Source organism: Triturus cristatus, chromosome 2_2 (assembly GCF_964204655.1).
Source record: "Triturus cristatus chromosome 2_2, aTriCri1.1, whole genome shotgun sequence".
Lineage (NCBI taxonomy): Eukaryota > Metazoa > Chordata > Amphibia > Caudata > Salamandridae > Triturus > Triturus cristatus.
The window spans coordinates 586891544-586908429 of record NC_140582.1 but is presented as its reverse complement, the minus strand read 5'-3'; the positions used below and the strand labels follow the sequence as shown (position 1 = coordinate 586908429).

The 16886-nt window shown below is 44.0% G+C and overlaps 2 long non-coding RNA genes across 7 annotated transcripts in view; one reads left to right on the top strand and one right to left on the bottom strand.

Annotated features, from left to right (window-relative positions):
* LOC146862556 (uncharacterized) overlaps window positions 1-14869 on the bottom strand; it is a 109744-nt gene extending 94875 nt beyond the window's left edge. For 3 of the 6 annotated variants that reach the window (XR_014978147.1, XR_014978145.1, XR_014978149.1), the window contains exon 1: window positions 14764-14864. This is a non-coding gene — a long non-coding RNA (uncharacterized LOC146862556). Of the gene's footprint in view, window positions 1-14138; window positions 14249-14763 lie in introns of all 6 variants that reach the window. The other 3 variants (XR_014978146.1, XR_014978148.1, XR_014978144.1) reach the window with 2 other exon arrangements.
* Window positions 1-16886, top strand: part of LOC146862555 (uncharacterized) — a 62542-nt gene that overhangs the window by 8116 nt on the left and 37540 nt on the right. The gene's annotated exons all lie outside the window — the stretch shown is intronic.

Genomic DNA, 16886 nt, shown 5'->3' with positions numbered 1-16886 from the left:
AATTGTTATTTTCTGTTCTACGCCTTGACCAAGAAGTTTAAAAGGATATGTGTGGAGCCAGGTAATAATAGGTCTGCTGTCCAGGTTGGGTGATTGGCAGTACTTTGTGCTTTATCAGATATTAACATTGTTCTATTGCATTGTTGCACTCTTTTGCTCAACCTATTTGGGGCTATATTTTAGGTGATGCTGCTATTTAGTGGCGTTGTGGCCCTTTGTTTAATATCTCCTGTTATATTATGGGATATGTACCATCATTTTGCAGCTTAAGCATCTCTTATTACTTAGATAAGCAAGAACGCGATCTATGCTTTCTGCTCTCAATCTGCTGCCATTGTGTGATTAATGCACTTTAGTTTGTGCTCTTGCTGGATATATCCTGTTAAATCACAGGTGATGCACTAGCTTTTTGTGCGCCAAGCTCCCCTGATTTTTAGAAAAAGTACAATGTGATCTACGTTCATTGCTTCCCATCTGCTGCTATGGTTTTATGGCTGTATTTCAGTTTTACCTATGTATAGAAATGTCAAGCACGTCTATTTTACAGCACATAATGTGCTTTTATAATTATTAATATTTTGTCTTGGTGATTCGTTCATTTGCATGTTTTTCCGTTTATGGTTTTTATTAACTAATAAATAAAATTATTGTTATTCTCCTTACAACTCTCACGTCATTACCAGAGGCTAACCAAAAATAGCAATCTCCTGGTTTCCCATCATCAAGAACATCAACATCAGAACACACCCCCAAATCAGCCAAAAACGTACTTTCTAATATTAATCCTGCTACTGATGTCCATGTCTCGACTGGCCAATGCTTCAACAGTCTCCCTCTTTTCAGTAACACAGAAGCCCCACTCCAAAGTAAAAAGAGAAGTCCAACACAGTCTGCTCCTCTACTTAATATGGCATTATACAAGTAAAGAAAACCCTTGAGATCTCTATATAACAAATGGAAACAAACTCCGTCCACCTCTAATTTGGCATGCCTCTGCAATGCAAGATCACTTTACCACAAGCACACATTTGATGAGAAATCAAACCACTTCAGATCCCTCCTTGACTTGACTCAGCCATGATTTGACCAAAACAACTCTCCAGTTTGATCAAAACATCACCCAACTCTCCCATGTCCACTTCTATCAAGCTTGATGACCTCCTCCAAGAAAGCAGGAGAGTTTTCACAATTTTTGATTCCAAAGTCAAATGTTAGTATGCCAAGTTGAATAATCTATCCCCACCATGATGTGTAAATGCAAGAACAACTTGCTTGCATTGTTCAACACTCCGTCCATCATTTCCTTTGGTTTTTGCTTTGTTCGCCATAAGTTGGCAGGGTATGCTCAGACATGAGTCCCTTGCTCACTTTGCCACTGGATTCAAGCAAGCCTGGCTGAAGACGGCTGAACTGCCAGAAACCGGTCCTAGGAAGCTTGTTTCCGGTCCAGGGAAGACATGGCTTGGCAGTTCGTGCTGGACTGTTCCCATGAGGCACAGGGTCAGACTGATTTGCATATGGCCATGTCTGAACTGGGGTGGCAGAGTGGGCTAAAGAACGGTGATGGATTAAACCCAGATCAGTTGACTGGGGGTGAGTGCTTGCATTGTTCAACACTCCGTCCATCATTTCCTTTGGTTTTTGCTTTGTTCGCCATAAGTTGGCAGGGTATGCTCAGACGTGAGTCCCTTGCTCACTTTGCCACTGGATTCAAGCAAGCCTGGCTGAAGACGGCTGAACTGCCAGAAACCGGTCCTAGGAAGCTTGTTTCCGGTCCAGGGAAGACATGGCTTGGCAGTTCGTGCTGGACTGTTCCCATGAGGCACAGGGTCAGACTGATTTGCATATGGCCATGTCTGAACTGGGGTGGCAGAGTGGGCTAAAGAACGGTGATGGATTAAACCCAGATCAGTTGACTGGGGGTGAGTGCTTGCATTGTTCAACACTCCGTCCATCATTTCCTTTGGTTTTTGCTTTGTTCGCCATAAGTTGGCAGGGTATGCTCAGACGTGAGTCCCTTGCTCACTTTGCCACTGGATTCAAGCAAGCCTGACTGAAGATGGCTGAAATGCCAGAAACCGGTCCTAGGAAGCTTGTTTCCGGTCCAGGGAAGACATGGCTTGGCAGTTCGTGCTGGACTGTTCTCATGAGGCACAGGGTCAGACTGATATGCATATGGCCATGTCTGAACTGGGGTGGCAGAGTGGGCTAAAGAACGGTGATGGATTAAACCCAGATCAGTTGACTGGGGGTGAGTGCTTGCATTGTTCAACACTCCGTCCATCATTTCCTTTGGTTTTTGCTATATTTATTTACCTGTCAGTCCCTTGTAAAGTGGTATCTCATATACCTGGGGCTGGTAAATTAAATGCTACTGGTGGGCTTGCAGCGCTGAATATGCCACCCACCAAAGTAGCCTTTCAAACCCATCCCAGACCTCTGCCATTGTAGGGCCTGTGCGCACAGTGTTACTGCCGCTGTGACGTGACACCTAAAGTGTGTGCCATGTCACCCCTAAGGTAGGCCCTAGCTATCCCTATGGACAAGGTGTATTGTAGGTAAAATGTAGGACATGTACCTTAAGTGTGTGACATGTCCTGGTAGTGACAAACAGCCATTTGGGTTTCTCACTGCTATGGGGCTGCCCTGCCTTAGAAATGCATTGAGCATTCCCTGATAAGTGTTTCAGTGGTAATTCCTGATATGAGAGGAGCAGCATGGTCAAGTTTGGTATATTTGGAATAGTGATAATAAATGCTACGCAATGGTATGCACAGATTTTTTATAACTATTTTAGAAATGCCACTATTAGAAGTTGGTATTTCTGTGTGCTATGTGTCTTTGCCTGCCTGATGAGTATTGCATGTCTGGCTCTGGAGTGACAGGGGCTGGTGAGGTGTGTGGCTCCAGAGGGGTAGGGTGAGTCAGCGCTAAGCTGAATAGGCAGATCTGCATTTGGAGTAGTGGGAGGAGTAGTCCCTGACCCTGAATAGGTCTGTGCCTGTCTTGTTTAATTCTGGCTCCGCCCTTCCCTGTGGTGTGTCTGGGGCCAGAGCTTAACCTGACAAAGGAGGGTCTGAGCACTGTTTCGAAAGTGCTTCAGTACCCCCAGAACCAGTTAGGACTGGTTCGCCAAGCCCTGTGCCAGGGCAGAACAAAGACAAGTGGAGTATAAATATTGGGGCTGCCTGTGACCCCATGTATGGTGTGCTTGGTGCTGACTTGAAATTGCTGGACAGCCAGGAGGAACCACCTAGGGACTGAACTATTCTGGGGGGGCTGAGAGAAGGATTGCCCCTCTGTTCTGAGGCCCCTGGTGCTGGCCTGCCTGGCTGCGCCCTGCTGGTGTGTCCGCAGCACTCCCCCAGCAGTGCTGCTGTGCCCCTGGACCTGGCTTGGAGTGCTTAGTTTTTCCTCCGTAGTCCCAGCGCACTGTGAGAGCACTGGAGAATCAATTGCGAATGAGTGGGCCCCCGCTTCAGTGGAGCGTGTGGGGCACTTCCTGGTTCGGTGCCTTGGATTTCCCAGCGTGGGCCTGTGTTGTGGTACCCCCTGGGTGAGCGTTTTCTCCTGTATAATCCTGCAGTGGCCAGCAGTCAGGCAGCTGCTACGCCTGGTTGTGGGCAGGGCTGAATGGCGGTAAAGGCGAAGGAATTCCAAAGCGGGAGACTACCCCGCGTTGCCGTGCCCTAGGAAGGCGGGGACCAGCGGCAGAAGGAGGGCAAAGACTGCTGGCGCAACAAGAGGCCTCAGATCCGTGATCCCCAGCCGAGATGAGGGAGCCGCAGGGGGAAGCCAGAACCGGACGAAGAAGTCAGGTGAAGAACACCTGTTTGTGGGCAGGGCTCCCATAGTATCGAGGAGAGCCCCACATACTGACGGAGTCTGCTGAGCAGCGGAGACAGGAAAGGAGCAACATGGACAGAGACTTCACTCTGTGTCTGACACCACCGAACTGAGGAAGTTGGGGCGGAATCCTTGCCCCTCCCGGCAGTCCGCCAGGTACCACGGGAACCACCTCGAGAGTAAGGGGTGTAGGAGCCCTCATCCTGATGCCCATGGCCATTGAGGGGTTAGCCCAGGATGGGATCCTGATTGGGAACTGTCCACAATCATTATTGTCAGCCTTGTTATGATCTCAGCTGCACCGCATGGTTGTGGGCAGCTGCACACTCATATCCAGTCGTTTGGGGGAGATGGGCAGTCCCCTGCCAACTCAAGAAGAGAGGATGCCTCTCCTACCAGTGGTGATCACTTGCGTGGGGCACAAGAGAGCAGGACGGGGTTGCAACCCTCAGCAGAGGTCCCGTTCCTGCAATTACTGCACAGACACCACAGTAAGCGCTGTGGCTGCCAAGTGGAGTAGAGGTGACCATACTTCAGTACCTGTGAGTACGGGAGTTCCCCCAATGTGCAGGTGTCGTGCCCTGACATGAGAGTACGTTGCCAGTGAGGATCTCAAGTGATTGATGTTGCGTGGTCTGGACTGCACCCTAAGTACCGTAATGTTGACTTGCAGATGCCTAAGGGGGGCCTGATGTGATTCTAAAATGGGCAGGGTAAAAATGTCTGCTATGTGCCCTGTTGGTGGTGTCTATGCATAATGTTTTTTTCTTATGCTGTCCTAGGTGATGTTAGGATGTTCACATCAAGGAGGTGCTCATGATATGTGTGCAGCAAGCATTTGCCTTGGTGCACCGTTGCTGATACTTGTGCCTATGCTAAGTGCAGTGTCTACCAGTAGTTACTGGTTGCTTTCCTAACTGTGCATGGTGGTGTTATGACAAGTGGCCCCATTGGCCCTGGAAGTGTTTATAATCCCCTCTAAAGTCATACCTAATGCCAGTTGGCACACTGTATGTTTTCGATTATTTTTAATGTGTTTATGACAATACAAATGCTATTTTTTTATATAACCTTGTTTGGAGCTTCTCTTGTGGTGTGCCTAGTGTGTCGCTGCTGTGTGAGTGTGTTGTGCCCATGCTTTACACATTGCCACTGAGATAAGCCTGACTGCTTGTGCCAAGCTACCAAGGGGGTGAGCAGGGGTTATCTTCAGCGTGTACCTCCCTTGCCCTGACTAGAGTGGTGGTTTCTGCCTGGCTCAGGGGCATGCCCTAGCCATTCAGAAATCCCATTACTAACATTGGTTGTCAGCGGTGAGGATAGGACTTGCGTTTGCGCAGTACCACAGTGACAACTGGTTGCACAACAAGCTCTGCATTTAAATAATCACATGTTTGGGAATTATTTTTCCTGAGTTTTATTTTTCTCCTAAAAGTGTAATTTTCAAATTGTGTACTCTTACTTCAATCTTACGACTAGGAGTCTTGCATTGTACCTGTGTGGGTTTAAGTACCTTGCCAGAATAGAACCTGCCTTTAACATACATGATCTGTTGAACTACAGTCTAGAGGAGCTAAGGGGGTACTGTGATGAGGGAGGCTTAGCAGTAAGTGGGGAAGACACTGAGCTATTCCTTAGGAAAGCCCTGCTACACTGGCAACAGGATACATGGAGACGTCAGGACTCTGAGTGGGGGAGTGCCCATGCCACACATCAAGAGGGTAGTGGGTCTGAGGGTGGCCCTGAAGAGTCTGAAGAAGAGGAAGAAAATGACAGGGCAGGGACGCCAGTGGATAGTGAGGAACACTTAGATAGGGAGTCCCTTGCTGGGTCCATTGCCGGGGGCAGTACCCTATCCCTCTCCCTGTCCCTAGAGGAGTGGGTAGATAGGAGAGAAGAAAGGGGGCATCAGGTGGTTTTGGACTCCCTCCAGTCGGAGTATGCCAAGGAGATAGCGCAGGTGGGTTTGGAGGAGAAAAAGGCCTTGTGGGCCCAGGAGTTGAGACTCAAGGAGTTGGCCTTTGAGGACGAAAAGCTAGAGATCGAGAGGGTCTTAGCGCAGGAGAGGATGGCGGAGGCAGACAGGACCTTTCCCAGAGAGAAGCTAGCTCTGGAGAGTAGGTTATCCCCTGAGTGTAGTTTTAGTTGTCTGGATTCACCAGTGAGGGTGGGGTCCAGTGGTGGCAGCAATATGGAGTCCAGTGCAAGAAGTCCCACTCCCAGATCTCTGAGCGTGGTACCTAGTTCCCAGGAAGAGGGTGTCACACCTGAAGGGTATAGGTTGAGGTTCAGGGGGAGTAGGAAACTCTCCCCAGTCTTGGGGGCAGTTTGTGGATGAATGTTGTGATGCACTGAAAGGTTGGGTGATGAGTAGCATGGCAATTTTTTTTGAAGGCCTGTTCAATCTGGTTGTTAGAGAGCACATGTTCAGTAATTGTTTTCCGGGGTTACGCCAACACCTGTTGGAGTGTGTGTTCTCTGATCCCAGGGAGCTTGCATGGGAGGCAGACCTCTGGCTGTGTGACGGAGGGTCTGAAGAGGCATTGGGGAGTGATCCCAAAAGAAGTGGCTTAGGTATCTTCCGGTCCTGTGTGGTGGAAGAGGTTCAGAGTAGCCAGCTAGGTCCTGGTGTAGTAGTAGGGGTGTAGGGGTTCACGTCCTGTCTCAGTGCAGAAGGAGTGAGTGCGGTACGGTGTGTCCCAAGGTGCCCGAAACCCAGTCTCAGGGCCTGGAGGGTTCCCTAAGGGAACGCCAGCTCAGGGCCTAGGCTGTACTAGTAGGCCATTTGAGGGGGATCTCCTAGTGTCCGGAGAACCTGGAGCGTCTGTAAACGGAGCTCCAGTGGTTCTGGTGTCTGCAGTGCCGCTCCAGTTGGGAGGGTGCAGAAGTCCAGTTTGAGGGGTGAGAGAGGGATGTGTTCCCCAGTAGTAGAACCAGTGGGTCAGGGACCAGCCAGAAGGGCTGAGTCTCCTAGGAGTGACCATGGTGACACCACTTCTGTCCTGGGGGATCTACGCGCACTGTCAGATGGACAGGGGTGGGAAGACCTGCACCAGGCAGACTGTCACACGACACATGAGTCATGTGTTACCCTCAGGGGATACTGTTGGAATCCCCAGAAGTTCTGGTATGCCAGGCAAGTGTTCAACCACAGGGTTTAGTCCCTGGGTTGGGAGGTCAGGTTTAGGTTCTGCCTCATCTGGAGGGAAGGACATCTGCAAACAGTGTCCTTACCGGGGGGATACTGTGTGATTTCCCAGAATTCCTGACGTGCCAGGCAAGTGCTCAGCCGCGGGGTTCAACCCCAAGGTTGGGAGGCCAGGTTCAGGTTCTTCCTGACCTGGAGGGAAGGACATCTGTAACCAGTGTCCTGACCGGTTTGGCTTCCAGGGGTACCACTCCAGTTGCTAGAGTTTCTCAAGGAAGGTTCAGAGGGTCTCTTCCTGGACAGAAATGCCTTAAATCAGTTTTGGAAGAGGCTATTCTCGAGGTATTGAACCTTTTGTACCTCACTTTTTAAACACTGCTTCCGTTTTATTTATCCACAAAAATCATTCTTCATGCTGGATGGTAGTTTTCAAAATCTTTCTTTATTGATATATTTTCCTATAGATCCATTTTTCATTTTTTTAGTATGAAACCGAATTCATGAAAAGATCCTGCACAGCCGACACGTGTTTTGCCCTACAATGTCAGTCGGACCAGGGCTGTTTTAAGGCTTTTGTAACAATGATTTTGTCATGTCCCAATCATATTTGTTGGTTTACGGTATCATCTCCATTCATAATTTAAATGCGGTCTGTGCGGTGGCAGTAACAGCGTGTCCAATCACGAGAAGTATCCTTATCCTGCCCTGGCTATTTTGTTCTTGCAACCTGTTCCTAGGTCACATGAGTGAGTGTAGTTTGCAGTTAGACTTCGATTCTTTATGCCAGAAAGTCACATAATAGAGAAAATAGGTGTGCCTGGATGGGCACAGCCCCACTTGAAAATGAATAGGCTGTGCTCTGGCTTCACACAAAGGACTTCACACTACCTAATGGTTTATGTAGTTAGGTTGGAGCCAGGGGACAGGAGGCTGGAAATGTGAAGCATTTCAACAGAAGATCTCTATAAATGTCTACTTTCAAAAAGGTACAGTGTATAAGAATAGGACCCCCCTCCCAGACCCACTTCTCAGTTCACTTTCTGGACCTGCGGAAGGACTCTCAGAGAACTGCATGCTGCTGTGTCTTCAGAAGACTGCTCTGCTGTCCCTGAAAGCACTGCTCTGCTGTCTTGAGCCTGTCTTCAACCCTCAGAGGCCTGCCGTGTTCCTTGAGCCCTCTTCTACTACTTGAACCCAGGACTGCCAAAGTGACTCCAAGGGCTAGTTAGCTGGCCTCCTGAGTAAAACCTCCCGGACAGAAAAGAGTCCAACTGTCCAACTATCCTGAACCCGCACCTGGACCCAGCCTGTGTGAGTCATGAACCTGCAAGTGGTGCCCCACCAGTCCTGGACTGTTGGAAGTGGTGTTAAAGGTGCCAAGATAGCTAAAATACAAAAACTGGGACTTTGGAAACTTTGGGCTAAAAATGTATCTGAGAACTGAGAGAAGGGTGGGACCTACCTGCTCACCAATCTGCAAAAGATGCATCACCAATGTGCTAAACAGTGCTTAGCTTGGGGGACGCTCTGAGCCTGTACTTCCTAGGCAACAATAACAAGGTAATCTGGTGATTTTGAAAACCAGTTGTTTAATGGCTGAACATAAACTATATGTACATACGTCAAAAGTATTTAAAAACTACGAGAAATACAAAAAAGTAGGTGCTCCAAATAGATGGTGCAGGGATTGTGGTTAGTGAAGAATGTTGAACAATTGTGCACGGCAATATATATCAAACCAAACATGTTGACTTAAAGTCTCAAATTTTTCACTGAACTAGGCTCAAAATGGCCATACAGGTTCCAATATTAGCAATAAACATACATTTGAAGTCAACAATTATACATCAACATTTTGACCACTATAAAAACACTTGTTGAGGAGACTTCATCTGGACGATAATGGTAGTCACCTACAATTATCAAATAGCGAACATTAAGTTAACCCTGACAGGCCCTTACAATGAAGGTAAACAGGCTAATAAATATAAGGGACCAGTCTTTCCTCTCACCATGGGTCAAGTCATAGGGATTAATCTCTTATAAAGTTACGGTTCTGTAAACAACTAAATCATAAACAGTTGGTTAGCCTGAAATCCAAAGCATAATGGTGTACATGTACAGTCCCCCAAAATGCATACAAATAGTCACAGTATCACCACAAAAGATGTATTTGTTTATCATGGAAAAGGGCCTTTTCTTCCTAAGAGGTGCCAAAGAGATAGAATTGCCAATCCATCTTGTCCACTTTACATGATAAGACCAATTATATAAAAGCCTTTCCAAATTCTCCATATAAAGTAGCAGTGTCCAATTCATGTCAGGATTTAGTAAAGTGCTGAGCTATTCATAGAGTGACACTAGATCATGCCTAAAAGGCAATGGGAATATTCACTGTGGTCCGCTCTTCACAAAGCCTTGGTAGAACAAGACAACAAGCAATTCTGGAATAAAGCAGGACTGTCTTTAAATGGTGCAAACCCTGCCCTCGAATTTTCCGTTCAGCCAAATGAGTGGGCGCGTAATTTTAGTGTAGTGTATTCATGTGAACATGGCGAGGAAGAATTCAACTTTCACCTTTTGGAAAATGACCCACCCATTAAGTCAGATGCCCTGGTACTCTCTCCCACTGAAACTCTTGCAGCATTCAATATGTGCATTCCAGCTAGAGCCCGAGGCCCGGATAGGATCACAAATGACCTACATGGGGAAGAACCAAAAGTGTGGGGTGTTTATATCAACGTTCTGTCTAATGCCATTCTTATGGGCTTGGGGATTCCCGCTTCATAGAAGTTGGCAGAGATCATAGCAATCTTTAAAAAGGGGTTATTATAGACCTATCAATTTAATAGATTCTCTGCAGAAATTATTTTGTAAACAGATAATAATGCATCTCCAGGAGTGGATTTCAGAAGGAAATATTTTCTCTGATTTGCAGGCTGAGTTTCATGCCAAGGTTAGCACCCTGGATCATGCTTTTTTGGTTTTATATGTATTTTCTGGAGAGAAGTATTAATAAAAGATGGCAAACTGTAGCGTTCGTGGACCTGCAAACAGCTTTAGACCTGGTACCAAGGGGCAAACTCTGGAAGATGTTGGCCGAGGCGGTGATTCCAGATCATCTATTGGATATTCTGAGGAGATTACATATAGACATTATGGCCCAGGTTAGGTCGGGGGAGGAGGAGCAGCTGACAGAGCCCTTTAAGATCTGGTGTGGAGTTAGCCAGTGGTGTGTTTTGCACCTACCCTGTTTTAACTGTTCATCAATGGAGTAGTGGTTCAGCTCTACAGAGATGGCTGCGACACCCCAAAAATTGAAGGGAGAAGGGCACCTCTTGGGAACACTGATAGCCTATCAATTTATGTTTTTTATAAGATCCTTACTCAATCTTCCAGCAAATACCCCCCTAACCCCAGTTTTCCTGGATTTGGCCCAAAGGAAGCTTGCTCATAAAATAGAATGTAGACTTTCAATGATTTGCCATGGGTATGGTCTATAGAAGCACTTACCTCCTACCGTGTGGGCCGCACGGATCTTATTCAGTCTCCATTTGTGTATAAAATTCCCTGGTTACGATCCCTTAGGGCACTTCTGAGGAAATAAGGGCTGAAAATATATTGGAAGGATTGAGAGAAGATGGTTCTCATTCCGAGAGTTAGGATTAAATAAATCCACTAGGACTTTATCCAGATGGAATGTGTGACCAAAGCTGATGGATCCCTCACTTTAGTATTTATAGATTTTAAACCCTATCCTCAATATTAACCCACTGTTGATGAGATAGTCCCAGCTATGGCGCTAAAATTGTTCCTCCAATTTTGATATAAGGCTCTCCCTACCGAGGTGTTTTGCAGTAGATCGCAATCCAAAGAATCACTTGGTGACCAGTGTCCAGCATGCAAAGGAGGACCTGAATCCCTGGCTCATTTATTATTTTTGGGCCCTTTTTAACAAAACTTGAGGTCCAAGTGGACTGTCCCCATATAGAGGTGTTTTGGTTTTAGACACAATCATGAGGTGCTTTGAATTCTCAGTTCACTAGGAGAGCTGTAATGTTCGATTGAGCTAAATTTCTGATGGTGCCATAGATTAGACTCAAGAAGTGTATTGTGTGACTTTTTAAATTCATCCGACACTGCATGATGGCTTTTTGTACCATTTTATCTTCCTAGATGCATGTATTGTGTGACTTTTTATTATATCTAAAGTTTATGGTGGATTTTGCACCATTTAATGTTTTGAGATGTATAGTTTTAGGTGTTAGGCCCCTAGTTTTAATATTTATGTATGGATGGGTTGCTCTTTAAAATGTTATGCTAAGTGTGTTGTTCTACATTTGGAAGGAACATCTACTCTCAAGAAACACAGGAGGAGAGTCAAACCAGGACACATCATTATTTTTGGTAACACCAACTGTAACCCCTTCAGTTGGGAGTTCTTCACAGGCCCCTCTGTTCAACCTATTTAAATATACATTATCGTCATCAGAGATAGCTGTTCTAAGCAGAGGCCATTCCTTTGTACCTACAACTAACCCAATTTTTTATAGATTAAACTTGAGATGCACACATTTTTCAGAAAAGTGAGACTTAACTATTTTTTCTGTAAGAATCCCCATCAGGTAGGATCTGACGTTACAGGCTTAAGACTTCCTTCCACATTTATTCCTTCCATGTATTCATTACCTGCCAAGCTATTTACCAGTAAGAAAATGGCTCTCAGGGATATAGATGCACTTAGTAATGAACATAAATATATCCATTACAACATCACAAAGACTGTAAGGATCGCCATAACATCTTTCAGAAACAATTTGGATATTGTAATTAAACCTGTAGATAAAGGAAGACGGATTGTGAGCTTTAACACCACTGACTACTGAAATGACAGTAATCCCATGAAAGACATCCAAGCTTTAACCTTTGACATTACCAAAAAATTATTGAATTTGCCTCTCTTCACTCAAAATTAACAAGATTTCTTGAACAGACCTTACCTCTGTCTCCCTGTATTATACACACTTACTACAGTCTATGAGAATCTGTTGTGTAGTTCCCAAAAAGGCATAGGATCTGCGCGTTTAGACAACATAAACTAAGGGATTGATGTACAAACTGATTCCAGCACCCCCAAAAGATATGTGAGCCTTTGGACCAGCTAGCTCCCAGTCCCACCATAAGCCCTCTAACCTTACCAAGTGAATAGTTTCTGGATACTATCGAACATGACAACCCTTGGTCCTTCAGGGATTGTGGAAACAGTGCGTTACTTTTAGCTCAGTCAATAGTGCTCGCTCAGTCTCATAGAGATAAACAGAATACATGATGGGGACGTTTTCAATGAGCATTTATTGAACCAATGCCATTCTAGTATAAAAGATGTTTGCTGTGATAATCATTAGACAGAAATAAATTTATATGATTACAAGCACCAGCAGAGTAAATAAAAGGTAGAATTCTGACATGGTGCTAAAACAGTGAATATATGCAGGCATATATATACAAGACAGTAATCAACCGTATTCTTATGATGCAAACCCTACCTAAGTGTGCCTATGTGTACCTACATGTATCTGAGTGTAAAGCTAAGAATCCCCTAGAAAAGAGCCAGCCCCATTACTTGATGGGAGAGTACGAACGATCCCGTCTTGGTCTCGAGTTGGGCACCCCGCACAGGATATCAGACCACTGCTTGCAGGAGCACTTACTGGCTTGGACCTCAGAATCTTTTGTCAGCCTGGAAGCTTCTCTTCTGCATATCTAGTGTTGGTATGGTTCTTTTATACCATAAAGATAGCCTCAGGGTTCCTTACGCAATTGATATGTTGTGAGTACGATTATGTAAATGCGGCTAAATCAATACCTGCAATTATGCAAAGCAGTTCTTTTGCCCCAATTTGAAGATGACAATGATTTTTATACAGAGTATGTTAATCCTGTTATGTGTGTCATGTGCAGGGACTTTTCTAAGAATTCTCATGCATAATAAATGAGGCTAGTTTCAAGGAAACTGATCAACATTTATTCAGCATAGATTGGGGTATACTGGGGTACATAACACCCTCTCCTCATCCCAAGACTGATAAGGTCAACTAATGCTAAAAAATCCACGTATAAAAAGCATAAAAACATATTCATACAACCAGTGTCTAAAAACATCTAAAAACATGGTATGCGTGAAAAATGATGCGCTAAAAAATAAAAAAGCTCTATAAGTCCACTAAAAAGGTCAATATACTGTAAGACCAACTGAGCACATCGAAAGCCATGGTGCTCAGTGAGAGCAGTAAAAATAAAACAAAACAATGTTTTGGAAAAAGAGCCCAGTTGTTCCCGTCACACGGAGAGCCAAATGTTTATTGAATCCTGTGTGGGACATGCGACAGCACTGTCAATTAACACTCCTTAGCACACGTGACAATTTCAAAGTGATAATATATGTAGCGCGTTTCCACAAATGCTAAACACAAGAATGCTAAAAGGATTGGTCTTCCTTCTTCTTTGTTGTTCACTTTATTTTGTGCGAGTCTTCTCAGCAATTCTCAACAGCCAACACGTGTTTCGTTGCTACAGGGGGATGTCAAGGCTGTGTTTTTTTAAAGAAATACAAAAGACCAGTATATGTATTGGGACAATACGCAAACCTATTGACAACATGGCATTCCTTAATCCAACGGTAGTGGGAAAGTCACCAGTCTGATGTAGCTCATGCTTAAAAGGTGAGGAAAAACAATATAACTCTAATTAAGATCCAAATGCACACTAACACAGAATGAGTGAGTGATGGAGAGAGCAATATAGGTGCGTTTAGGATAGTGTGTGTTGCTCCTAAATTTCCTCAGAAATAAGAGAAATGAGAACCTAATGTTGTTAACGATATCGTGAGACATGTGAATCATTTAGGGTGTTTGGGGGGGTCTAGTGAAAATAATCATATGCGTGCAATGAATAGGTGAAAACTCGTGATGTGAGTAAGTAAAATTAGCGTGAAGAATAAATTAATCAAAGTTTATAACTACCTATATCTTGTATGGAAAATGAATCTGAAAACGTAAACAAACAGATTTGTGAAAGTCAATCATGTTGTTCATTATCCAATGTTCTTGATTTTTTAAAATTACTAAACTCTGGAGAAACCTACTTATTAAGCGGTGATAATTCCAAACCGCAAATGGTTTCAGGTGTGGTGGCGTCTGAATATCGAAAGCGTTTATCTGGTTCTTGTTTCTTCCAGGTTTAGTCCTCTTAGTGCTGTAAAGTTATGAAAACTCTCATTACAGTTTGTTTAGTTGCATCATTTCTTAGTTCTATCAAAATATGAGCTGGCAGCAATCTTGCCGCAATGATTTGAAAATGGGGGTTAGAGAGCCAATGACGAATTAATGTGTATCTCAACTGAGCTATATTGATAAGCACTTATGGCAATAGGCTTCCAAATCTGTAACTTTAACCCAGCAGGAAGTCCCGTATGTAACTATTGCAGTATCCTGAAAATTAAAAGGATCTGCATAGTAGGGCCACAGTCAAAACGTTTTGCTTTTGGATCGACTGTAATATAACAAGATTAAGCGTAAAAGTAGTCTCGATTCTTGTCATTACCTAGCCATATGTATGGAAATTAAAAGCCTTGTTAGCATATAAAGTATTGTGCCCCCCTAGACACCTCTGATCGAGATGTCAAGCTTCTGACGTGGTATGTAAATGAAATAGTAAAAATTACGAATCCTGAGTCATACTATCCACTCTGCATAGTCCAAGTTTCCTACCTTATTCCACCCCGAGGAAGTCCTCCGTGACTCCAGCCTGTGATTGCGAAGCCGAGTGCGCTCGTACGATGGATTTCCCCTCACTGCTTAAATGCCGGAAAAGTATTCCGGTCTATTCACGTTGTGCGTGAGTTCAGTTCTAACTCTCATGGTGTAAACAGAGAGGAAAGACTTCACGTTCTGTTCTAATTCGACGGCCATCTTCAGATATGAAGATATATAATGTGTACTTATATTTGATTGGCGAAAATCTTTAGATTTAGCAACACAATTAATGTGCTTCTACTCAATTATTGTAATTAACAGAACTATATAAAAGTAGAAAGTATATATGATCTCAGACCCTCGATTTTGGTTTGTGATTGATGTATCGCAGTCCTGTGAAAATCTCCAAGGACAATTCTGGTTGTATTAGGAGGGTCCAAGATTTATTGGACCCTCAATCTTATACTTAGATAGGTGAGAAATTAAGTTAATGGGTTTGTAGTGCAGGGTGAAATATTCGTGAATGAATGAAAACTAACTTGTCTCTCCATCCATTAGAGTCAGTACATTGATGTAGAGACTGACACTAACAACATATTCAATAATATAAATGTAACAAAGTAAGTGCAATGACACTCTTGACTGTTTCGGAAGGTTGATAACATTAAGAAGGCATATTACTTATTGTCACTTATACAACATGAATCTGAAAAGGTAAAGAAGGTTAAAAAAACATTTGCATCAAAATGTTTACACTTTTTGTTTTCTTAGATATAACATTCATTTTTAGTTATTAGACTCAGTGTGTCTGTTCTTGGAGCATGGTCTAGTTCCACATCCTTGATCTGGTGCTTCTCCTAGAGTACGGAGTTAATGGTCGGTCTCTAAAATTATACACATATAAGATACCCTACTCATGTTCTGTTGGTGTATGTTGTCTTAGGGGTTTGTATGTGTATTGTTCCTGTTTGCAAATATGTATCTGGCACACTATTATTTGCCTAGAAAGTAGTGCAGTTCCTGGTCGATGTTTAGACCCTGTTCCACACTACGCAATTTCAAAATCCAATGTGCCTCTCTCCGCCTTAATGTAAGTTCCCTGTTACCCCCCTCGGGTGTCTCAGGACATGTTCTATTCCGTAAAACTGGAAGCAACGGTTCGTCATTTGGGCGGAACAATTTGACATGTGTGCTGCTAGAGGGTATCTTGTGTCCCCCTGCTTGACTGCTCTTGTGTGTTCCCTGATCCTTTCTCATATTTCTCGTATTGTTCTGATCGTACTACCGATGTATCTCTTTTTACATTTACACTCAATAGCATAGACCACAAATTTAGTAAGGCAATTAATATTTGTGTAAATTTTAAATTTTCTTCCTTCTGGTCCATCAAATTCTGTCTTTTTCTCATATGCCCATTTACATGTGCTGCAGTGTCCACAGCTGTAAAAGCCCTCTGTATGTTTGCTCAGCCAATTTTCTGTTTTTTCAGGTTTTGGGTAACTAGGACTCAGTATCTTTCTCAGCAAGACCCCTCTTCTGAATGTAATATTAGGTCTGTCTGTAATGAAATCTCTAAGAGAATTATCTGTTTTCAGCAAATGCCAGTGTCTTTTTAGGCTATTTCTTAAGATTCCCGACCAATTGTTGTACCCAGTGATCATTCTAATCTTTTGGTCTAGACCTTTTCGTTTTGGTTTCTCTTTAAGTGTGTCTATCCGTGTGACTTTGTCTATTCTTTGTTCTGCTTTAGTTAGTAGTGTCTTGCTGTATCCCCTCTTCTCAAATCTAGTCAGTACACCTTTTTTATAGGTTTGAAACTTCCTCTTCTCTGCTACAGTTACGTCTTACTCTGGTGAGTTCCCCATAAGGGATTGAGCGTATCTGGTGAAATGGATGTGCACTGGATGCATGCAGTAGAGAATTGCATGCCGTGGCTTTACGATACAGCCTGCTGTCATGTATATAAAATTCCACATCTAGAAAAGAGATTCTGGTTTTGCTGTGTTCCATGGTAAACCGTATGTTGTGTTCATTTCCATTGAGGTATTCAAGGAAACCTATCAGTTTTGTTTGGGTGCCTGTCCAGATCATAATGCAGTCACCTATATATCTGCCCCAGAACAGTACTGAGTCATTCC